Genomic DNA, 26,024 nt, shown 5'->3' with positions numbered 1-26,024 from the left:
TTCCAACAAATAGAAAAGTGCTTTGTGACTTCAACACCATGAAACCCAAATTTCTATTGTAAAATCATAACATAACATATTGGAAAATGAAGAGTGTGCGCTAGTCTCAATAGTCACTTTATTTTTTAAGAAATTTTTGTGTATTCACATAGTGCAATCGTACTATGTAAATAAAAAAAATTCTCCCTTCCTCTCCATCCTATCCCCTATATGTCTTCCATGACCCCTTCTCTCTCTCTCTCTCTCTCTCTCTCTCTCTCTCTCTCCCTCCCTCCCTCTATATATCTGTTAATGCCCTCAATAAGTTCATTAAGGCCCTCTATAAATTAGGCAACACAAACAACATGTGGGAACTCTTGCATTCAGCCATTAATAAATGCCTTCCTCTTGATGTTGTATCTTTCACTACCTTTTGGATAGTCTTGGGAATGATGGCTACCTCCACAAAATTATTCTTCTCTTGGATGAAATGGAAGAGATGGGCATCCATTTAGATGTCATCATGTATACCACACTCATAAAGGCTTTTTGTAGATGGAGTAATATCAAGGAAGCATTAGTGATCTTGGACAAAATGAGGAGTAGCCATTATTTTTCTAATATTGTTACCTACAACACTCTAATTGATGGTCTCTGCAAGAAAGGTAAAATAGATAAATCTTTAGCATTGGCAGCTCAAATGATACAAGATGGTTATATTCCCAATCAAGTGACATTTAATATAGTTATTCATGGACTTTGCAAAGATGGCAAGTTGTACAAGGTTGGGAATTATTTTGAAAACATGTTGAAAAGGGGATTGCAGCCAAATGTTGTTACGTACAGCTCTATGATTGCTAGTTTATGTCAGAGTAATAGGGTAAGAGAGACAATCACTCTTTTTTTGTGAAATGGAAGAAAAAGGATGTCTTCTTAATGTGGTAACATATAATACTCTGATATGTGCATTCTTTAGGATAGGAAACATGAAAATGGCATTTAAAATGTTGGACAAAATGGGAAAAAATAGAATAAAAACTAATCAAGTGACATGCAACACAATCATTATTGGTCTATGTAAAGTAGGCGATCTTACTAGTGTACATTTACTTATGAATAAGATATTTGATAAAGGCATAGTTCCTGATGTAATAGATTTTAGCTCTTTTATTAATGGTCATTGTAAAATTGGTGAAATGGATGAGGCTTTCAAACTTTTTTAAAGTATGGAAATGATTGGTATTGCTCCAAATGTTGTGACCTATAGCTCTCTGATTAATGGTTACTATAGAATTGGTAAAATGGATGAAGTTTTCAAGCTTCTAAAAAGTATGGAAATGAATGGCATCATTCCAAATGGTGTAACCTATAGCATTTTGATTAATGGTTAAATTGGTGAATTAGATGAAGCTTTCAAGCTTTTTAAAAGTATGAAAATGAATGTCATCACTCTAGATGTTTTAACCTTCCAAAAATTGCGGGTGATTTATCTTCTTTAGAGGATTTAGATTTGGCATATCATTCTAGCTTAGTGAGCCTTCCACATAGATTTGGTGATTTACATAGTTTGATATATCTATATTTAGTTGGATGTACACAACTATCTTTGTTGCTAGAAAGTTTTGAAAGCCTAGCTTCTCTTGAGCATTTGGAGATGCAAGACTGTGAGAAGCTCATGAACCTACCCCAAAATTTTGGTCAGCTGAAGAGTTTAAAATATGTGAACATACATGGATGCAGTGCATTATAGAGCCTCTTTGGAAATTTCAAATGTTTGACTTCACTAGTTGCTGTGAAGGCTTCAAAGTGTTGTCAATTGGAGGAAGATACAATGAAGAAGTTAGCCAAGATGAAAGGACTGGTGATGGTGGATATACACAAGAGCCCTATGTTGAAAAAGTTGTGGGTACAAGTGAAGTGGAAATACTCCTTAGTAGTAGTGGAGTGGGGACCAAGACTGGTAATTTTGTTGTTATATATTCTCTTGTGCTCGAATTTGAACTAAGAAATTTATTTCTTTGTTTATCACATGTCATAATTGTTTTTAGTTTGAGATTCTTCATTGCATTGCAAGGGAATCACCATGCTAATTGACATATTATGCGAAGAAGGTAAAAATGATATTGCTTTGTCAATGTTAGATGAAATGAAAGCAAAAGGTTTGGTGCCAAATGAGACTACATACAACTCATTATTTGATGCTGTCCGCAAAAGATTTGACTTGGGGAATACCTTTTTTTGATAGATCAAATACAAAAGAAACAAGGTTGTACTCAAAGAACTATTAAGACACTCTACTCACATAGAAAAATTAAAAGACATCAAGGAAATGATAATGCTTCTATTATGAACTCGAGAGTGACAAATTGTTGAAGTCACTTGTATGAAGAAACTTGCTTTTGATCAAGGAATGAAATGGTGGATAGTTCTTTTCTATGCCAAAAGATTTTTAATGGTTCTACTGACATGAAATTTTATTAAGGAAACTTATACATGACTGTTACAGCTAGTTTGGTATTTGTATCATAGTTTGTAATTGGGCATATCTATGGAGATTATGGGCATTCATAATCAAACAAGAAATTGAATTAGCCACACCAAGCACTGTTCTCGTCCTTTGTAATCACAGCTTGCATTCTATTTATTTAGTTGATCAGGAATCAAATTTCATTGTGATTTGATGCTATGATCATCATAATATCATGAGGGGCAAAATGTTCATTTGTAATGCTACGAATTCTTCCTTTTTGTGAGGTCGTATATTAAAAATTGATGGCGTGCGATCCTATGACATTGTCATGATATTAAAAAAGATGGTGAGTCCGTAGGATCGGAGATGTGGATTTAGAAGCCCTCCAGTGTTACGATATGTCATGAGATTAGGGGGTGGATTTCATGTGGGTTTTGATGTTACAATGACATCGGGGGATCGTGAAGCTCAATACATGGGGTTACAATGCTATGATTTGTTCGTAGGATCGTGGAAGGATTTTTAAACCTCTGCACTACTCCAAAAAATCAAGATGTCATATGATTAGAGAAGCTGAATGTAATTGCTACGATGTTATGAGGATTTCATAAGGTTAGCAAGCCAAAATTTGAGTTCAATGATGTTATGCCAGGGAAAGTTTTCGTTGTAGTATTGGGTAGCCATGAGATTGTAAAGTGAAATTTGGGGGGCTCTGATGCTATGATGAGCCTTTGTCATGTGATCAAAGGTTGGAAAAAGGATGTCTTTGACACTATAAAATTGTTGAGGATCATAATATCATAAAGGGGAATTTTAAATGTTTCAAATGTATATTGTTGTGTGGGGCCCACCCGAGTATGATCAACAAATGTGAGGTGGACACTTGGCACTGAGATAAGGGGATGGAGGAAAAAGTAATACAAATGAAAACTCAGAGGTTCTCCAACGCAGATTTTCAAATGATAGAAAGATTTAAATAAAATTAAAAGTTTTATATAGTTCAACTATATAAATATTTTAATTTTTCCATTTTAATGCTCTAATTTAGTCTAGGAGCCAGATTTTCAAATTGGTTTCAGAAGCACCATTTTTGTCCAAAATATGCAATGTAGCATACTGTTAGAACCAAGAGGAGATAAGTCATCTATTTCTGGAGCTAGTTTTAACACAGATGGCCATCGGTGTGTGCTACAGGCAGTTTTGTGTTTTAGTGGTATGCTTAGTTCCAAGCAATGATTTCATCAATGCAATTACAAAATTCAATTGGGATGCATTTGATATGCTTTGTTGGCTCAGTTTGTTCAAAATTTGATGCATAATGATGTGTTTTACTGCAAATATTTCACAATTTTCTTGATTTTGATGGAATTTCTAAAAATTGTTTGTCTTTGGCAATCAGTTATGATTTCCATCTAATATCTCAAATATTTTGTGCTTTTGAGAGCCAAAATGATGAAGATTTGATTTTGTAGTTCCAGAGAGAGATTAGAGAGATGCTTTCAACTTCTTGAGGATGTTTTCCAAGTGGATACATGTTAGATGCAGAACAAATTTGGGAATTCACTTCCTCCTATATCTTTCTTTTTCTTTCTCCATTGTAGGGGTTCCAATTTTAGAGAAGTTCTCACTACTGTAATACCAGGTTGGTAGTTTTCTCTGTGATACTAGCAGGGTTCTAGTTTTGCTTCCTATCTATTGAGCTAAGCTCTAACAATGAAGGCCACACATCCACTCATGTGCATATTTTCAATTCATTTCATGTGTTGTTATTCTAAGATATTGGAAAGTTGATGATAGATTATGTGAAGTATCTTGATTTACATTTAGTTTTACCAGTTGATGTATTCAGTCTTTCCAAGGATGAATATAAAAGGGGATTTACAATTAATTATCTTGGTTTTCTTATTTTATCTCTTGATTCTTCATATGCAATTAGCTTTGTAACTGAGTGAATAAGGTTCATTTGATTTAAGACATCTTGGATGAGTTGTGTATCAAATTTGTTGTTGCTTTTGACTCAAGGAGTTAAGTAAATGCTTCAATTTTTTGATAGGGTTTCTAGGTCTAAGAATGGGATATTTCATAAGAATGGAATTTGGAGATTTTAGTTGATAAACTTAATTATAATGCAATCAAGTTAGGTCATCCTACTAGTAGTGACTCTATGTTTCAATGGATAAGGCACTGATCACTAAATCAGATGCAAACTAAGATGAAGGGCATTTGCACAAATCTTTTTAATCAAATAAATTCAATTTTTCATGTTTTGTAGTGGGCTGAAAGGAACTAACCCTCACTTAGCTTATGAGTTCATAGGTTATGATTTGTAGCTATTTTGTTCCTATGTTATTGCTTAAGTATTAAAAGATAAAAGGGTTTCATCTACTGTTATTAGGTACAAATTTATGTTTAATTGCACTGGCACCATATATCAGAACCTCAAGGTTAACCCACCTAGGTCTTGTAGAGCCTGAAGTGAAGAAAGAGTTATGCCTTATAGTTGGCCCAAGACTGCAGTCGAGTGTATCCATCATAGGAATTTTCTAGCCTTAGATGCATTGGTCTAGTTTCTTGGTTACTTTTAAAACTATTAAGTCAGGAGCCAACAAGATGGTGACTCTACTGGGGATGTATTGAATCTGAATGGTAGGCAAACCTTGAGAATTTGAAAAAGGGAGATTCAATACAATAGGAGAAACACATTGAAGGTAGTGCAATAGTGAGGAATTGTGGTATTATTTTCATATCCTTGCTGAATTTTTGTGTCCCCAGTTAAGCTTTATTCATAATTAGTAGTATGTTGTAAGATTGGATGTGAATTTGTTATTCAAGGTTCAAATGTCCTATTCAAACTTTTTACTAAGTATAGTGAACCCATTCAACCATTCATTCATCCAAGCTTTAACTTATCTAATCAACAAGTTATTGTAAATCAACATGCAAGCATAACATATAAGAAATCAACATATGACATAGTAATTTACATGAAAACCCAATTTGGAAAAAACCACCAGTAACATGCTACTCAATTTTCACTCTTCTAAAGTGATGCCCTGTGAAAGGTCTGCCCTGTTAAAGGCTTACAACACATTGTTAAATGTGACTTTGTTAGAGGATTTATCCACACTATTAGAAGCAGGCCTAGTTAAAGGAATTTAGAACATTCACTTGGAATGCAACCCTATTAAAGGATTTACAAATGAAAATTAAACCAACCTAAGTCAATAGCATTTTTCCATCTAATACAATTGCTAGAGAGTATTAGAAAATCTTGACCTAACTACAACATACAACTTATCTTGCAGATCTTAGATCACTTCTCAGCTCATACCCTTGCCTGGCCTTCAATTTCTACAACTCTGACAGATTGCCCTCCTTTTAAGTTTTGTCTCCTTGAATCTCCATACTCAATGTACCAGTGCGATAATCTCTTCATAACCACTCATAGAAGCAGATCCTCTGTGCTCTTCCTTCTCCTAGATGTCACCTCCTTGACACCCTTCTAAGCACTTCGTAGCTTTGGCTCTTTAGTAGCAATAGTATCAGCAGCTTTTTGCTTCTTGATCTATGACTCCTTAAATAGAAGTCTTGGAGTTCCTTTTTCCACTCGATTCTTCCATTTTTTAATTTCAATTCATATGGATTACGTAGAATTCATTGCATCTAACCCATATTCTATTTTCTCTAGAAACTTTTTGAATAATCCTTTAGAATTCGCCCAAAAATTGTTTACATAGGATTCTGTACCACCATATCTTCCAACTCATTCACAAAATTCAATGTAACCACTATGTCAGCTTAGGTTTGGTGAATCTTTGTCTTTTGAAATAATGTAGTAACTCGACACTATTGAAATACTGGTGCTTGGCACATACTATGTTACTCAACATCGACTAAGTTTTTCCTAATGCTCGGCATCTGAAGATCACTCGGCACCAAGTAAGAATTTTTTAATGCTCAACACCTAATCTTCACTCAGCACTTGAAGATTACTCGACACACACTAGAATTTTCTATTACTCAGATCCAACTAGGAATTTGCTCAGCTTCAACTAACTTTCTCAACACCCACTAAAGATCTTAGTTTAAGCTTTGCATTCAACCTTGTTACAACTTCTTCCTCTAATGTTTTTAAGTGTGACCAACCTCTATATCTTTGAGTATGTTATTCAATATATCATTTAACCATTTTCTTAATTGATCTTTGAACTTCATTACAACATCATAACTCAACCTTTCCCTTAGGTTCTCTTGTTACATATGATTGATCAAATCCTCTTCATCAATCAACTAAGTGATAGTACTTGGATCTTATAAAAAAATGTCATTCCTACAAATAGTAGGTTTGACATCAATGAAAAAAAAATGATTGAAAACAAAAATCTTCTTTCTTTGCAACAATCTCCCTCTTTGATCTTCAATAATAATGAGCTTTTCAATCAGATTTCCAATAGTTAGTGATCTGCAAGTTTTTCCATATTGAAAGTCTAGTTCAAAATTTACACATGGTAAATTGTTTCAAAATATTTTCTCACTAAGTGTGAGTGGAAACTCTAGTCTAAATCTCTATGCCAGTGCATGATTTATTTTTATATTAGAGGCTTTCAGTATTTGTGGGCAAATCTAGTTTGTTGGGAAAGATGAAATATCAGTTTCTTGATTAATGGTTTATGTGGTTGTTTGTATCTGCTGAAGTAATTGATTTCAAAAGGGTGAATCACTATTGTGATTTCATTTTCCTCTTCAAGGATGTGGTGACTCTATAAATAATTTTATCTATGGTGTGAAGGATTTCATGTTTACACAGTGCCAATCAGCAAATCAAAGGTTTCACGTAGCAACACATAAAGGTATTTCTAGCTTTCATGTATTTGTCTTTCATGAAAGTTGAATGATAAAAATGGTTGCCTCCATCTAGTGTTTTCAGCACTAAGAAAAGGAGGTAGGAGTTTAATAATTTAAAATATGGATTTAGAATATAGGTCTAAAAGTGATGTACCAACCCTTGAAAGCGTTTGTGCAAATATTGCTAAGCTGAAAAGAAAGACTCATGATAAGACTGTCATAATGATAAGAAATACAATTGGTAATATTAATGGTCTTAGTGGATTTCAAAATTGCATGAAATTTAAATTAGTAGTTATGAATCTTGATGAGGTTTTTAGACCTGAGGAGTCTTCATGGCCAATGGTACTCTTAGAAGTTTTTATGCCACATTCAATTGATTGGTCAGTAAATTCTAGGTTAGAAAAGATTACTGAATTCCAAGATTTTATCATGGAGATTGAAAGTGCTTTGAATGCTAATGAAACTAATGTTAATGAATGCAATGAATTCGTTGAAAATAATATTGAAGATGAAGAGTCTCAGTTTTATGAATCAGAGGATAGTAATCAGCAATTTGATGATAGGCATAATGTGGATTTATCTTGTTATGATGATGACTGTAAAGATGAGGAAAAGTATAATAGCAGTAAGAGTTTTTCTTCTAGTGATAAGAGTATGTGCAGGATCATGGTCAACCAAACTATGCTCTTAAGTGGCAATAAAAAATCATAAAATTAGGGTTATGTCAACTTGATGTGCAATTTTTTACTTGTTATTAACTTTATATCAAAAAGTTGAGAAAAAAGAATCTCTAGCAAATTGAATCTAGTTTCTAAACTATTAGGACTTATCTCAAAAAAATAAAAATTGATTGGTTTGAATTTTAATGCAATATTAAAAAAATTTCAGAACAAAAATAAGAAGTAGACGTATGTCTAACCACCTTAATCAAAATTAAATGATAATATTTTTTAATAATATTATAGATATAAGTAGTAGACTCATGCCTGGATGTGACAAGTATTTTTGGGTATTTTTATTCTAAATAAATAATTAGTAATTAATTTTTGACTTTAGTATTTTTGGAATTAAAAACTCTCATGTCTAACCACCTTAACTAATTCAAAACTCTGCAAAATTCAATTTTTCATTTTTTTCCCTTATAGTAGAAGAAACATAGAATGTGATGCATCTTTGGGTTTTAAAAAATGTTGTACCATTTGAAAGTTATAGTTGTTTTTCAAGTAGTGTGTCAGTTAGCACTTTAAATGTAGCTCTATTAGAAAATAAGTAACAATTACTTATTAAACTCATAATTTGACAAACCTTACATTTATGGAAAGATAAGAACATTATTAACAAATCCTTTTCATTTCATCAAATTTTGGTGAAAATAAAGTCATCAAATACATGTTTGAAGTAAAAATCACATAAAAATAGGCCAAAAACACATTTTTAGAACGTTTTTAAAGTTCACCATATAGGTTTGGTATCAAAAGATATAGTAGACCTTATAAAGATATTAATTGTTTTCATTTAGTATCAGGGTGGGTGGGAAAAAAGTTGGAATAGATTTTGAAATGGTTTGAGATATTTTAAAACTAAAGAATTTTCATATCACCACTTTTTGGCACACCATGATCCTGCACATACCCATAAATGTGAATATGTCAAGATACCGATTGTTAAGGTATTCTCTAAAGAGGAAGATATATGTGATGATTAGAGTTTTGATTTTTTAGAATGTATTACTAATGAGTCTGTTGTTGTAAATGTGTCAAACTATCTAGATAATAATCACAGCCAAGGAGAAGAAATTAGTAATGAAGTTTTGTTTAAGTGTTGATGAGATCTCAGATTTGTTGGCTCATGATTTTGAAAGGTATGCAAATTTATCTGAGGATGTTTGTGCTTTGCCACATTTTGCCTTTTCATACGATGACATCATTTCTCCTAAATTTGATGTTGAAGAAGATATAGTTTCAGAATATGCTCTGTCAAGTTTTGGAGGTGTATGTGATGGTAGTTGATACATCAATACACATGATGACTTCCATGTTGAGAAGAAAAATATAGAGATAAGTCTATTGTTGGTTCATTTTCTTATTGTTTTCATGAGGTTGAGATACATTTAGATTGCTCATATGCTAAGGAACGTAATAGCAATGAAATGGTTTACTCTAATGAGTTATTTGAAGAAAATGTTGATACAAATCAACATATTGTGAACATGCAATTTCATGATGATTCTTATGATTTGGTATCTAATCAGCTGTTTGAGTGTGAAGAGGTTACAACGAATGTTTAGTCTAATTTATCGACTACTGATGTTGCAAATGAGGAGAAATCAAATTTTACATTTTCTTCATTTCCAGATCCACAAGGTGAGTTACAATTTGATTCATGTAACTCGTTGAATGAAATAGAGTATCAAACTTTTGTGTTTTCTGTTGAAGGTGTCCATGATTTAGTTAGTGATGATCAGTCTTAGTTTGATATCAATAGTTATGATCAAGCTTATTTGTATTTTCATAGATGTAGAGTTTAACGCTAATTTGTACATGCACTATGACAATGATTTTGTTGCACCTAATCTGCTGATGAGAAGATCTAATGTATGTGGTGAAACTGATGTAAATGAAAGTTTTAGTTTACCTCAAGAAGATGATAATGAAAATCAGTGTATGATAGAGGTAAGGAGTTTTGAAAAAAATTTGGTGGCCCGGGGCCATCATGTGTACATAGTAGGAGTAGTTTCCTTGCTTTCAATAAAGTTGTTTGAGAGAGGTCAGGTGTGTGGTCTACTTCATCTAGAGATCTAAATCCTTACCATGCCCATAAGGGACATGCATCTCCAGATAGAGCCACTATTGGAACTAAAAATTGTATGGTCAATTTTCAGTGACATATTAAAATTTTTGAAAAAATTAAGCCCTATAAATGCATTTTCTTGCTTGAGTACCCAACTGATTACATCGGATGGATGAAATTATGTATGGATTGAAGTTGCTTAGGTTGCAATTGGCAACAAGAGAATTCCCCTAGCTAGAAATGGCATACAAGTGAGAGAGCACCGACGTTTTGAGTTATATCCCAAGCAAAGAGGAAGGGCATGTCCATGGCTACAGGGCATATGCATTACTACAGGTCAAAGGAGATTCATTCATGTAGTTCCACATTTTTAAAGGAGGGGGGAGCATCCATGGCAGACAAGGGGAACAATCGAAACAAGAGGAAAATATAGCAGGGCTCCATGGTTGAAGAATAGCCACATCAGATGGTTGTAGTCTATTTATCCCACATTGGGAATATGGCAATCATCTTGCCTTTTTATAAACTGATGGACTCAGTAACAACATGTCTTCAAAGACATGACCTTTCAAAGCCAAGGTAAAGTTTAATGGGCCCCAATGATGACGAAAATGTTTTGATGGTCAACCCAAAGAGGATGCGACACGCGGCAACACCAGGAGATAGTTGTGTGATTGAGAATCAAATTTCATTGTGATCTGATGCTACAATCATCATAATATCATGACAGGCCAAATGTTGATTTGTGATGCTATGAAGTATTTCCTATTGTGAGGTCGTCTATCAAAAACTTATGGTGTGCCATCCTACGACATTGTCGTGATATCAAAAAAGATGGTGAGTCTGTAGGATAAGAGATGTGGATTCAGAAGCCCTCCAATGTTATGATATGTCATGAGATCAGGGGGTGGATTTCATGTGGGTTTTGATATTACAATGACATCAAGGGATTGTGAAGCTCAATACACGGTGTTACAATGCTATGATTTATTCGTAGGACCGTGGAAGGATTTTCAAAACTTTGCGGTGCTCTAAAAAATCATGATGTCATGTGATTGGAGAAACTGAATGTAATTGCTACAATGTTACGAGGCTATCATAAGGTCAACAAGCCAAAAATTGAGTTCAACAATGTTACACTGAGGAAAGTTTTCATCGTAGCATCGGGTAGCTATGAGATCGTAAAGTGAAATCTAGGGGGCTTTGATGCTATAACGAGCCTTCGATGCTATGAAGTTGTCGAGGATCATAATATTGTAAAGTGGAATTTGAAATGTTTCAAATGTATATTGTTGTGTGGGGCCCGCCTGGGTATGATCAGCAAATGTGAGGCAGACACTTGGCACTGAGATACGGGGATGGAGGAAAAAGTTAAAAAAATGAAAACTCAGAGATTCTCCAATGCAGATTTTCAAATGATGGAAAGATTTAAATAAAATTAAAAGTTTTATATAGTTCAACTATATAAACATCTTAATTTTTCCATTTTAATGCTCTAATTTGGTCTGGGATAAAGATTTTCAAATTGGTCTCAAGGGCACCATTTTTTTCCAAAATATGCAATGTAGAATACCATTGGAACCAAGAGGAGATAAGCTATCTATTTCTGGAGCTAGTTTTAACATAGATGGTCACTGGTGCGTGCTATAGGGGGATTTTTATTTTTAGTGGTATGCTCAATTCCAGGCAATGATTTCATCAATGCAGTTACAAAATTCAGTTGGGATGCATTTGATATGCTTTGTTGGCTCATTTTGTTCAAAATTTGATGCATAATGATGTGTTTTACTGCAAATATTTCACAATTTTCTTGATTTTGATGAAATTTCTCAAAATTCTTTTTGTTTTCCAATTAGTTATTATTTCCATCAAATATCTCAAATATTTTGTGCTTTTGAGAACCAAAATGATGAAGATTTGATTTTGTAGTTATAGAGAGAGATTAGAGAGACACTTTTAACTTCTTGTGGAGGTTTTTCAAGTGGACACATGTCAGATGTAGAATAGATCTGGGAATTCACTTCCTCCTATATCTTTCTTTTTCTTTCTCCATTGTAGGGGTTCCAATTTTAGAGAAGTTCTCACTACTATGATACCAGTTTGGCAATTTTCTCTGTGATACTAGTAGGGTTCCAGTTTTCACTATGAAACCAAGGTTGTTGATGGTTTTGCTTCATGTCTATTGAGCTAAGCTCTAGTAGTGAAGGCCACACATATGCTCCTATGCAGATTTTTAGTTCATTTCATGTGTTGATATTCTGAGATATTGGAAAGTTGATGATAGATTATGTGAAGTATCTTGAGTTACATTTAGTTTTACCAGTTGATGTATTCAATCTTTCCAAGGATGAATATAAAATGGGATTTACAATTAATTATTTTGGTTTTCTTATTCTATCTCCTGATTCTTCATATGCTATTAGCTTTATAATTGAGTGAATAAGGTTCATTTGATTTAAGATGTCTTGGATGAGTTGTGTATCAGATCTATTGTTGCTTTTGACTCAAGGAGTTAAGTAAATGCTTCAATGTTCTGATAGGGTTTCTGGGTATATGAAGAGGATATTTCATAAGAATGGAATTTGGAGATTTCAGTTGATAAACTTAATTGTAATGCAATCAAGTTAGGTCATCCTGCTAGTAGTGACTCTATGTTTCAATGGATAAGGCACTAATCACTAAATCAAATACAAGCTAAGATGAAGGGCATTTGCACAAATATTTTTAATCAAATAAATTTAATTTTTCATGTTTTGTAGTGGGCTGAAAGGAATTAACCCTCACTTAGCTTATGAGTTCATAGGTTATGATTTGGAGCTATTTTTTTCCTATGTTATTGCATAAGTATCACAAGATAAAAGGGTTTCATCTATTGTTATTAGGTTCAAATTTATGTTTAATTACACTGGTACCATATATCAAAACCTCAAGGTTAACCCACCTAGGTCTTACAGAGCCTGAAGTGAAGAAGGAGTTATGCCTTATAGTTGGCCCAAGACTGTAGTCAAGTGTATTTGTCATAGGAATTTGCTAGCCTTAGATGCATTGGTCTAGTTTCTTGGTTATTTTCAAAACTGTTAAATCATGAGCCAATAGTAGGCATGAGCCAAATATATAAATATGATTAGAGCAGATATGGATAGTTAGTCTACAAGTGGTAAATTGATTTCCCATGAGGCATTCTCAAGTGTGGGAAATTGATGGCCCGCCAAATTGCCTCAATTTGATTGGTAGTAGATAAGCTCTCCTTTAATTGCCTCATTAACAAAATCTAACTCATCATGTCTATGATGTTGTTTGTTGAATGCTCAATAGGTGTAGCTTGTGGTTTTTCTTGGTCACAATATAGGATTATCTTTCAAGTCCTTAATGATTCCACTCAACAATTAAGGTTCTTGAATTTCAAATCTATGATTTTATAGTATAACTAAATTTGTTAGTTGTTTTGAAATTTTAAAAAAAAAATCTACCTTAGATTGGGTTTTGTTTGGAATACATATTTGTTAATTTTTGTTTATAATGTTCTAGAAAAGTATCATTATGCTGCTATGAATAACAAGCTTTCAACACCTCATCTTTGTATTGATGATTTGTCAAGTTGTTGTTTTGGTGGGTTTTTAACTTTGGCATAGAGCTTTCTCAGTGTTGATTTAACTAGTTCTGGCCATTTGATCTGTCTTTGTCACAAGATATGTGTAGACACCTAAAATTGGGCACATCTTTTAACTAGGCCTTTCATCGAATTAGCAAGGGTTTTAAGGTTAAAATCATATGTATTTTGGAGAATTGAGGATTAATCAATCAAATTTGATTTAAATCAAATATTCAAATTAATCAACTATTTGAACCCATTTGAAATTTACACATGAAATTCAATTTTAAACAAACTAAAATGGACATTTATCTTCAAAAATCAATTTTATATTCAAATATCTCCAAAATCATATTTTAATCAAAGTGGGATCATGAAAATCATATTTTATTCAAAATGGACCCAAGATAATAATTTGATATTTGAAGTGGGATTCTTCATTCTGAATATTTTTATTCAAAGTGGATCTCATGGATATTATTATATTTGAAGTGGGATTCTCCATTATGAATCTTTTTATTCAAAGTGGATCTCATGGACACTATTATAATTGAGTGGGATTCTCCATTATGAATACTTTATTCAAAGTGGGTCTCATCGATATTATTATTTTATTCAAATAATAATTTAATAATTGAGTGGATTCTCCATTATGAATATCTTATTCAAAGTGGGCCTCGTAGATATTATTTTTTTATTCAACTAATAATTTAATAATTGAGTGGACTCTCCATAATGAATATTTTATGCAAAATGGGTTCATGGATATTATTATTTTATTATTTAACCTTTACCCTTGGTAAAAACCTAACCTTACCCCAAGCTCTTTGAAAAAACTATACATACAAGGCATTTCTAGAGCAAAATCATCAAGTTTTTAGGCATTGGCATTATAGTTCATTGTTGAGAGAAGGACCAAGTTTTTAGGCATTGGCATTATAGTTCATTATTGAAAGAAGCATTGGTATTATAGTTCATTGTTGAGAAAAGCATTGGAATTATAGTTCATTGTTATCATTACCATTTTAAAGTAAATTATTTATAGAGCAATTTCATATCTATGCTTTGTTATTGTAGTTCATAGTCTCATTTTCATGTTCATGTTAGTTTGTATGTTCCTGCTAGTGTTGCATCATTTCATGTTAGTTATACAATATCCCATTCTAGGTTGTCACTAAGATACTTGATCTGAGAGAAAATTAGCCATCGTAGTTAGGGAGAGATGAGATGTTCTTGAGTTGAGAGAGTTGTTTTGTTTATATTTTCTACATGTTCCTTAGATTAAGTCACTCTTACACACTCAAATTAAAGTCTCATGAATAAAAAATTTTCCACTGTTCACATATTGGCACCCACCGTGGGGTTGAACTAAAAGCCTCTCTCTTTTCAAGTTTTTTAGTCTAATATTTCATTTCTAGTGTAGATTTTTGTTTTTTGCTATTCTCTTGTGTAGATCTAATCGAATATAGGTTCTATAGCATTCAGGAGGCCTCATATTAGAGAGAACAATGTCTCAAAGTCTTCCATGAGTGCACAAGGGTCCCTTCTAAGTTAACAAAAAGATTCCAGATTACAGACAATGTGTGATAGGAATGAAGACCCTCTTAAAAGCACCTAGCCTTTGCTAGCTCTAAATCAAGTGAGTGGACCTTGGCTCTTGTCAATACAAAGTGTGGCATTTCAAATTTCCAAACATAGTCTAATAGAAGCATTCAATATTGCTGATCCAAAATAGAAGTAGGCTTATGGTCTTAGCTACTTTGAGTTGATTAGAATGCCCAAATTTTTGTAAAGATCGGTTACAATTGAACAAGGAAAGAACCCACACATAGTGTAACTAGGAGCCCCTATGTCTTCAGTAGTATAAAGGTTGGTGATTAAACCTTTGTGTCTATTGTGTTTGGGGAGCCAAAACAATAGGGATATGCTCTCACTCTCCTCGAGTGATCAGATTCCCAAACTTGTTTGTGACTTTCATTTCCTACTTTTCACTAGGTAGGATTATCTAGGCATAGAAAGGCTACCTCCTAAGTTTCCTTAGTAGGGCTGGTGAGAGCGATTGCCTCACAATCTTGTATTGCCTCCCAATCTTCCATTTTCTAGGTGTGTGTGATTTTACATTTTGTTTTTGTCTCACTACTATTGTGTTTAGAAGTGTTTTAAAATTTAATAATGAACACCAATACAAATCACAAACCTTCCAAAAAGACAAACTTCAAACTTATATCGAGAAACTAGGTCCAAAATGAGAACATTGCTGAATAATCCTGAAAGTAGCACATGTACTACATAAAACAATGCTTTTGAATATTCCAATAATGCCTCTAATCTCTATTATAATGCATATACCTATGAAATTATGTATTTAAACCTTGAAACAATGCACCTAAGTCATGAAATGGCGCATATGATAGTTTAAATAGTGCATCTAACAATCTAAATAGTGCATATGATCAATGAAATAGTGCATTTCATCAATAAAATAGTGCATCTGAGCAATCTTGCAACACATTTGAGAAAAAACATAAAATAGAGGCCATTTGCAGGTGTAATAATTGCCAACAAACTATTATCTGGATACCCTTTTCCTTGCTAGTATTTTACAAAGTTTAAGAAATTTTGTATCTAACTGAAAAAATCTTTTTGAAATAAGTAGAGCTACAAACATCATTATCAACCCAACAATTCTTATCAGTTTATTTCACACATCAAGTCAGAAACATTTGGAGACACACATTCGTCCCTTACCTAACTTTGTGAAAGTGAAACTCATCCTATCAACACTGGCAAATGCCTTGTCCAATCTAGCTTGTTTACTATAGACAAATCATGGTCAACAGAAACTCTCACATTCCAAAAATGCCTAAGAACTAAAGGAATCCAACTCACATTGCATGCCACTGCATAAGACTATTATAGCTACAAAACTGAAATGATCGCCTATATGAGTGAGTGCTAGGATAGCTAACTAAACCATTAAGCACACAAAACCTTTAAATCTCCTTGAGTCTACTACAAGAATAGATTGCCCATAGAATATAGCTATTCACAAGTCACCCTTGTCCAACCGAAACTCAAAATTTGTGGCCACAATGGGTTCATCTAATGTTTGGGATGATAGAAGTATTGAAACTAAGAGCAAATATTTCCAACAAAATCTTGAGCTTGTCAACATCATGGACAAGATACTTGAAAAACATAAGGAATGTTATATACTAGCATTAGTGCAACAAGGTGCAAAATTATCATCCGATTTTGATGTGACCAACTTGAAATGAGATGAAGAAGATTCACCCCTAGATGTTGTCATGAAAAAGTTACAAGACCTACAAATGGAAATGGAAAGAAAAAAGAGAGGAAAAAAACAACCCATGGAATTTAGCCTCAAGAAGGTGTGTCCTCTCCCCTTTGATAAGAACATTACCTTAACATCTTTCCAATAAAATGTGCAAATACCAAAATATGGTAAATATTTTAGCACATCAGATCCACAAGACCACCTCAGACAATTCTATACCTTGAGTATGGAATTTTTCCATGACACGATGTACTTGATGTGACTATTTCCTAGAAGCCTTGGAGGGCAAGCCATGGAGTGATTCTCCAAGCTACCCTTCAATATCAAAACCTTTGACCAACTAGCTTCCATGTTCATGTCCCAATATTTCTACAATATTGAAAGGGAAGTTACAATGATCGACTTATGCAACATGAAAAAAATTCCTAGCAAGTCATTCAAAACTTTTTTACAATGATGGAGACACACATTTGCTAAGTACCATAGAGAAATACCTAATAAAGAGAAGATAGATATCTTCATTAATAGTCTCTCCAAACCAATGAATTGTTGGCTCCAACTACAAGGGCCCAAAGATTTCAAAAGAACCCTAGAAAATGTTGCTAAGGTAGAAGAGACCTTGTTGAATAACATCATTAAATTATCAAAAGATGGTAATGGCTTTTAAAATAACTCCATGCAGACTCATAATTCCTCTAATCAGGCCACCGATAAACAAAATTTTTGGTGGCAAAACAACAACAAGAACACTGTTAATGATGGGATGGTTGAAGCCAACCATGTGAAACCTCAAAACCAATCATATCCTATTGTCAACAACACTAACCTAAACACACCCCAACAAGAAAATGCCCACTTGTTCTATTGATAGAGTGCAGAAACCCCCTTGAGAACCAATCAACAAGTTGCCTACAATCAAGCTCCTCCTCCCCACAGATACCAATCTTTTGATATACCCAAGGTGTATACTCTTATCAGAGTGTCTTATGAGAGTTCCTTGAAAACCCTCTTGGTTGATGAGCTCATTTTACTTCCTAACGCTAAACCCTATGAACCCCAAGTCAAACTAAAATGGTGGAATGACAAGCACACTTGTGCCTACCATCGAAATAAGGGGCATTTAACAAATGATTGTTTTACCCTCAAGGGAGCGATCCAAAAATTAATCAATGATGGGGTAATTGAAGTAAACAACCTTAGCAATAAAAAAGACCACATGGCCTTCAAGAATCCCTTCATGAGTCAAGAAAAGGGTAAATCTTCCAAAGTTAATCAGTATGCACCCCCTCACGCTAAGGTTAATTATGTGCATCATTACGAAAATACCATTAACATGATTTCTGACTTTGAAGACACCATAAATGTCATCATAGTTAAAGATAAAAACAAAAACCAATCCTCAAATGTTGTTACCCAAGTCCAAGCCTCTAAAATTATCCTACTAGGACCTACAACAAATCTTGATCATACAACTGCAAGCTCCTCCTTGCCCATGTACATCCTGGTCAACCAATTACTTAAGATTCTGACCCATATCTCCATTTTTGAGCTATTATAGATTTCCCTAGAGCATAAAGAAATGCTCACCAAAGCCTTAGTACTAAATTACTTGGATATGAGTAGATTTTAGAATATGGTTAGTAACTTGGTTGCCCTTCATTGCGTATCTTTTTTGGCCCAAGATGACATGTCCATCATCCAGCCCCAAAACTCTCCTTTACATATTGAAGTCTTTATCCATAGAAATAGAGTTAAGAGAGTATTGGTCGATGGTGGAGCAGGCCTCAATATTTGGACACTCAATTTAGTAAAAGCCCTAGGGTATATAGAGGATGTTGTTGACCCAAGAAAGAAAATTACCATAAAAAATTATGATGACAAGGAAAGATCCTCCAAAGGCATGGTTATTTTTCCAATCAGAGTAGGACCAATTGTAAAGAGACTATTTGCCAGATCTTAGACCTACAATTAACTTATAACATCCTATTGGGAACATCATGGATTAATAATATGTAGGCCATTCCTTCCACTTATCATTAGTTTCTTAAATTTCCTTACATGGGTCAAGAGGTGACCATACTAGGAGATCAACATTTTTCCCAATATTGTAATTCCCTTGTCCCTCACAATAGAGAAGAGACTAGCACACCAACAGATGACACCAATCAATCCACAACTACAAATACTTCACACTCTACTAACTAAAACAACAACCACTCATCAACATCAACTAAGGGTAAAGAGAAAGTGGGTTGCTTGAGTCCCTCCGTTCCTTCACCATCATCATCCAAAGACCCTAAATGATCACACTATGAAAAAATGGATAGATTGATGAAATAATTTGACGGAAAGTGTAAATTGCATCACAAAGGGGTGTGCAAGTACTCAATTTCCCTATTTGATTCCCCACTTTCTCTAAGATCTCATGGAAAACCATCATCCACCAAGATTTATCATGCACATTTTATCAAAGTAAGTAGCACACCTCCAAGTTCAGTGGTAGAAATCAATCAAAAAAACATTGACATCTCCCCACACCTACACGAAAAAGTTTTTGACCTAATGAAAAAGATGGGATACATGAGAGATGGTCCTTTAGGGAAAGGGATAGGTATCATTCAACCTCTAATGGCATAATTTAGGTCCAACAAGTCCAAAATGAGGGTAGGATATGATGAACAAGATAGCACACAACCCTCTTTTGAAGCTCATCCAAATTATAGTGATTCCTCCTCTTCCACCATGGCATGGGTACCTAAACAAAAGGATGGTTATAGCCAAAAAAAAACTGACATCATAAATGTGAACCTATCCCTCTTAGGTTCATATCCTATGAAAGAACCATCTATAAACACCTCTAATAATGAAGATGATGATGATTCCACTAAATGGGAATTTGATTCATTATCCAAAGAGTCTCTTCATGATAAAGAGTGTGATGTAGTGCAGATACCCACACCTGATAGTTTGGCTACACCAGGAATAACTTCTAGTTTGAGACCCACTTCATCGAGTATCAGGATACATCAGAGCAACTTAGAAGATGATGAACATGTTGAAGGGTTTCAATTTCAAACCCTATTCCATGACTTCTTTCCAGTAGAAGTTGAAGATGACTACTACGAGCCTCTCGCAAGCTCTACTTTTCTTGATACTCTAGAAGAAGCTCATGTCATAGATCTAACCAATACACCGTATGAGCCATCCAACAAAATCATGTCCTTAAACCTTGCTAAACCCTTTCCATATTATGAATCACTCCCCCTAGTCCATCTCAAACTCATTAACTGGGATACAATCGAGCCTCACCACATCCCTCATTTTGACACTGACCATGAAGTATTCCTCTACCTTAATGCAGTTGAACCATCTTATCGACAAAGAACAAAAGAAAGGCATATTGTCAAGTCTGGTATTAATTACCCCAGTCACACTAGAATAGGTCAAGCATTCCACAACCTATATGATCAATACCAAGTTGTAGCTAACCTCAACAAAAAAATGGAAAGAAATAGAAGTGACACATCCCAAGGTGAAAACCCAACTATGGCACCCATGGATGGGGTGATTGATACTTTACCTAAATACTTCAAGGAACAATCTTCTATTTTGATTGAACCAATAGAACTAGTCAACATTGGCATAGAGGAAGAACCAAGGGTCATTTATTTAGCACAGTCCTTAAGCACAGAGGAAAGACAGGCATTCATCCCCTTCTTTGAAGAAAGATAGATAAACTTTGCATGGTCTTATGAAAACATGCCTAGCTTAGACCCAAATTTAATCCTCCATCATCTCAACATTTCTTCAGAGACCAAACCAATAAAACAAAAGGTTAGAAAGATGCACCCCCATATAGCTCTATTAGTCAAAGTAGAGTTAGAAAAGTTAATCAACACCAATTTCATCTATCCCTTGGCATATGCAGCATGGATATCCAACATTGTTCTCCTATCAAAGAAGAATGGCATCATACAAATTTGTATCATTTTTTGATATTTAAACAAAGCATGTCCCAAAGCTAATTTCCCCCTTCCTAACATCGACACCATTGTTGATCTGATAGTAGGTCATTCTATGTTTTCACTCATGGATGGGTTTTCAGGGTATAATCAGATCAGGATAGCACCAAAAGTTCAAGAAAAAATAGCTTTTACTTGTGCATGGAGCATGTTTTGTTGGAATGTAATGCCCTTTGGGCTAAAGAATGTTGGGGCTACCTATCAATGGGCCATGACCACTATCTTTCGCAATATGATGCATATCTTTATGGAAGATTACATGGATGATATCCTTTCCAAATCCCATAGTTGAGAAGAACATCTCCCCATACTAGTCAAGATATTCACCCACCTAGAAGCATTCAAAGTTAGGATCAATCCCAAGAAATGCGCTTTTGGTGTCAAATCAGGCAAGCTCCTAGGATATATTGTCACAGCTAAAGGGATAAAAGTTGATCCTGAAAAGGTACAAGCCATAATCAGTATGCCACCTCCAAAAGATCTAATTTGGTTATGCTCTCTTCAAGGTAGGCTTCAATCAGTTCATCGGTTCATTTCTCAGTTGGTAGAAAAGTGTATACCTTTTACACACTACACAAAGATATAAATTTTAAGTGGGATGACCAATGCCAGAAGGCTTTTGACTTACTAAAAACCTACTTGATGAATTTTCCTATGTTGGTACCTCCCGTACCATACAAACCTTTGTTATTGTACATTTTTGTAATGGATAAATCAATTAGAGCCCTCCTGGCACAAGAAAATGACCAAGGAAAAGAACAGGCTATCTATTACATCAATCGTACCTTGGTTAATTATGAGCTGAATTACTCTTTTATTGAAAAGGCTTGCCTAGCCATAGTTTTTTCTTCCCAAAAGCTGCATCACTACCTTTTAACACACAAAGTCAAGCTCATATCCAAAATTGACCCCCTCAAATATCTCCTTAGCAAAACAACATTAACCGATCGATTGGCTAAATGGGTAATGATCCTAAATGAGTTTGACATTGAGTATGTTGATAAGAAGGCAATCAAAGGATAGGCCATTGTTGATCAATTGGTAGATGCACTTATAAAGAGTTCAAATCCTATCTTAGTATATTTTCTAGATATGCATATTCTTTAGATAGAGCTAGTAATGTTGAAATTCTATTTTGATGGTTCCTACACACACCATGGATTAGGTGTTGGTATCTTGTTCATCACGCCACTAGGTGTTACCATCCCCAAGTCTTACAAACTACTTTTTCCTTGCACCAACAACATGGCCGAATATGAATCTTTGGTCTTGGGTCTCAAGCTAGCTTTAGAATGGAAACTAATAGCACTAGAGGTTTATGGAGACTCCCAATTGATCGTCAATCAAGTCATTGACACTTATCAGACCAAAGATGAAAAATTATTGCCTTATAAATATATGGTCGATACACTCAAGTCATTTTTTGTTCACATTACTTTGGAGAAAATTCCTAGAGAGAAGAACGAAGCAGCAGATGTTATGGCCACCCTGGCCTCCTTACTCTAGCTCTTGGAGCAGCATGAGCGGTATGAGTTCTTAGTAGAAGAGGTGGTTCAACTTGCATTTATTCAACCCAATTCCATTATCATTTCCCACTTAGATACTCCTAATTCCCTTTGGTACAACCCCATCATCACTTACCTCCATGATAATACCATTTCATCTAACCTCTTGCGTAACCAAAAATGAAATTTCATTTGACAAACCTCACGTTACACCTTGGTGGTTGATATGCTGTATAGGAAAGGTCTTGATGGTATTTTATTTAGATGTCTCAAAAAGGATGCCTCAAAGTCAGGAAGTCCATGCAAGGATTTGCGAATCACACTCCAGTGGTTTCACACTAGCAAAGAAGATTCTTAGGATGGGCTATTTTTGGCCAACCATGGAAAAGGATTCTATCAACTATGTCAAAACCTGCAAAAAAATGTCAAATCCATGGTAACCTTATTCGTGCACCATCCCAAGAGCTCAACCCTTTGGCCACACCATGGTCTTTTTATCAGTGGGGCTTTGATTTGATTGGAACCATACATCTACCCTCCTCTAGGGTGTTAGAGTAAATAATTAATAATTAATTATTTATTCTATTACTTAAGCTTACTTAGGTTAATGCATTTATTTAATATTTCATATTTAATGCATGTTGTGGTTAGTTGGTGACAACACGGGAGTTTGTTCCCTTCTAGTTGTCACACTTATCTTCTACCACCTTCCAGCTTGTTCTACAAGCTTCCATGAGCTGTTTATATTCGGGCTCTCTCTCATTGTATTATTACAACATCATCACATTATTGCATTATTGTAAATACATTTCTTATTATGTTTGCATTCTTGGCTCTCATGTCCGTTTAGGGTTTTGCCCTTGCTCCATGCTCCTCCCCTTCTATGGCTTCTCTTTGACAGGTTTCGCATGCAGGTGATCTTGGTGTCTTCGGAGTTGGATTTCCTCAACTCCAACATGGTATCAGAGCCTTCCTGCTGCTGCTTCATTGAAGAATTTTGAAGCCGTGATTTGAAGTCACAAACCCTAGTTTCTTTGTGCATTTTTTTTTCAAATCAGGGGATCAGCATTTTTTCAGAGCACTTTCAGCCCAAACGAACATCACCATTGGATCCGGAAGGTCGTTTACAGTTAGGATTCATATAAAACTTGTCATTTTTGGAGACAGGGTAATTTGGGCAAATTTTTGAGGCCTCCAGGGTCTGCCGTACGGTCGTACGGACGCAGCGACAGATTTTTTTTTAAAAATATATATATTTTGCAGCGCCACCTGCACGCAACCCGCAGTGGCCGCAGCAGGCAGTGCCGCCCACGCTCCATAGCGGCCTGGCCTCCTCCCGGCCGCCGCCCTCTGCCGGCGGCTCCTCCGTCTTCGCCGCCCTGCGGCCGCCTTCGCCCGCCAGCTGCTCAGCCCGACAGCACCGTCAGCATCTGTAGCGACTGCGGGGGTGACACGTGGCCTGGGTGCCATGTCACCCCTGCCACATCAGTACTGCCACGTGGCACTCTTTTTTTTGCTGTGACAGCCACCAAACTGTCAAATTTAATCGGTTGACTTGCTGACATCAGCGCTGCATCAGCCCTTGCATGCACCTCTCCTGATTGCTTTTGGACCTACTTGTGGTTTTTTGGCCATAACTTTTGCATACGGAGGTATTTTTCTGATCCGAAAGAAGCACCAGAAAGCTGGTTCCGAGATAGAGATTTTGGTGCAGGTATTTTTTAGTTTTGATGCTTTTTATTGCTCGTTTTGTCTGTTGAAGTCCGAAGTCCTATTTTTGACTCCGGCATGCATATCTTTTGCATCCCATGTCAGTTTTTTGAAAACTTTATATTTCTAGAAAGCTGGTTCTGTGTACTCTTCAAAAAATTAGTCCTTTTTCTTTGTTTTTGGCCTCTACTCTTTTGATCATAGTTTTGGCATTCTTGCTCTATGGTGGATATTTTGAGTGTTTTAGGCCCGAGGATCATTTTCCTGGCATGGTTTGCTTTCTTTTCGGCTGTACTTTCTTTTGGTTCAGCTCTTTTTCAATTTTGATCATTGTAGCTATCATTTTGAAGAACTTATTTGTATCGCACTGAGGTAAAGTGTCACTTTTTCATTTTGGGAGTCATGAACGTTGTTTTGAGTCAGTTGTACTTGCACTATTTCATAAAGCACCATGGGGGGGATTATTTGTTTGCTATTTTACGCATTCTCCCTTTGTCAAGTGAGTGTCCCTTCCACGACATTAGCCCATGCAGAGTCAGTTAGACCGTGTCTTTATCAGTGTCTGTACCTCTTTTCCTCTCTCCTCGTTCTTGGTTCGTTTGCAGGAGATTTGGCTCACCTTCTCAGTTGCCTGTCATCACACCCCATCTGCATTAAGGGGGGGTTATATTGTGTTCTAATGCATCCATGGTTCGATGGTTTGATAGTGTGAACTATGTATTTAGTGGTTGATCCTATATACAAGGCGATTGCAGTGGTTGGCTACCTATGCATTTCGGTGAGATGGATCATCTACCATATAGACATGCTCAGTTCGTGCCTTCTTCTTCCATGGAGGTTTCTTCAGATCAACAGTTTGGTAGATTTGCGACTTCTTCATGCTTCAGTGATGCTGCTTCTTCATGATTATTCCTTGTTCCTATTTTAGGGGACAATTTCCCTAGTTGGAGACTTCTTCAGTTCTTCACTGGGTTCTTACCTCTTTTTTTGGGGGAGGGTTTTTCCCATGTGGTTTTCTCTCTTTCCCTGCTTATAGAGGTTGCATTTTCTTGCATTGTACTTGGGTACCTAACATGGCCTTGTTGCCGGGACCCATTATGCATTTCATCTTAGTTTTGTGAGCTTAAGGCATTTCCCTAAGTTGCACTTAAGGGGGGGTGTTAGAGTAAATAATTAATTATTAATTATTTATTCTATTGCTTAAGCTTACTTAGGTTAATGCATTTATTTAATATTTCATATTTAATGCATGTTGTGGTTAGTTGGTGACAACACGGGAGTTTGTTCCCTTCTAGTTGTCACACTTATCTTCTACCACCTTCCAGCTTGTTCTACAAGCTTCCATGAGCTCTTTATATTCGGGCTCTCTCTCATTGTATTATTACAACATCATCACATTATTGCATTATTGTAAATACATTTCTTATTGTGTTTGCATTCTTGGCTCTCATGTCCGTTTAGGGTTTTTCCCTTGCTCCATGCTCCTCCCCTTCTATGGCTTCTCTTTGACAGGTTTCGCATGCAGGTGATCTTGGCATCTTCGGAGTTGGCTTTCCTCAACTCCAACATAGGGGACATAAATGGATTATCACTACCATAGAATACTTCAACAAGTGGATCGAAGTAGTGCCACTTGCCAACTCTATGGAAAAACAAATCTCTTCTTTCATTCTCAACCATATCATTTTTCAGTTTGGCATACCCCGCGCCATCCTCACGGACAATGACCTATACTTTAAAAATTAGATAATTGATGAATTATGTGAAAAGTTTCACATTGTAAACCACTCCTCATCAATTTATTATCCCC

General features: G+C 35.3%; 1 pseudogene; it reads left to right on the top strand.

Moving 5' to 3' along the window:
- Positions 1-469: 469 nt before the first annotated feature.
- On the top strand, positions 470-24,058 carry LOC149563748 (uncharacterized; annotated as a pseudogene).
- Positions 24,059-26,024: the final 1,966 nt, after the last annotated feature.

Source organism: Cupressus sempervirens, chromosome 4, assembly GCF_028749045.1.
Source record: "Cupressus sempervirens isolate cs-2001-9-10 chromosome 4, ASM2874904v1, whole genome shotgun sequence".
Classification (NCBI taxonomy): Eukaryota; Viridiplantae; Streptophyta; class Pinopsida; order Cupressales; family Cupressaceae; genus Cupressus; species Cupressus sempervirens.
The sequence above is the reverse complement of the archived record's forward strand: the minus strand, read 5'-3'. Positions and strand labels throughout refer to the sequence as shown.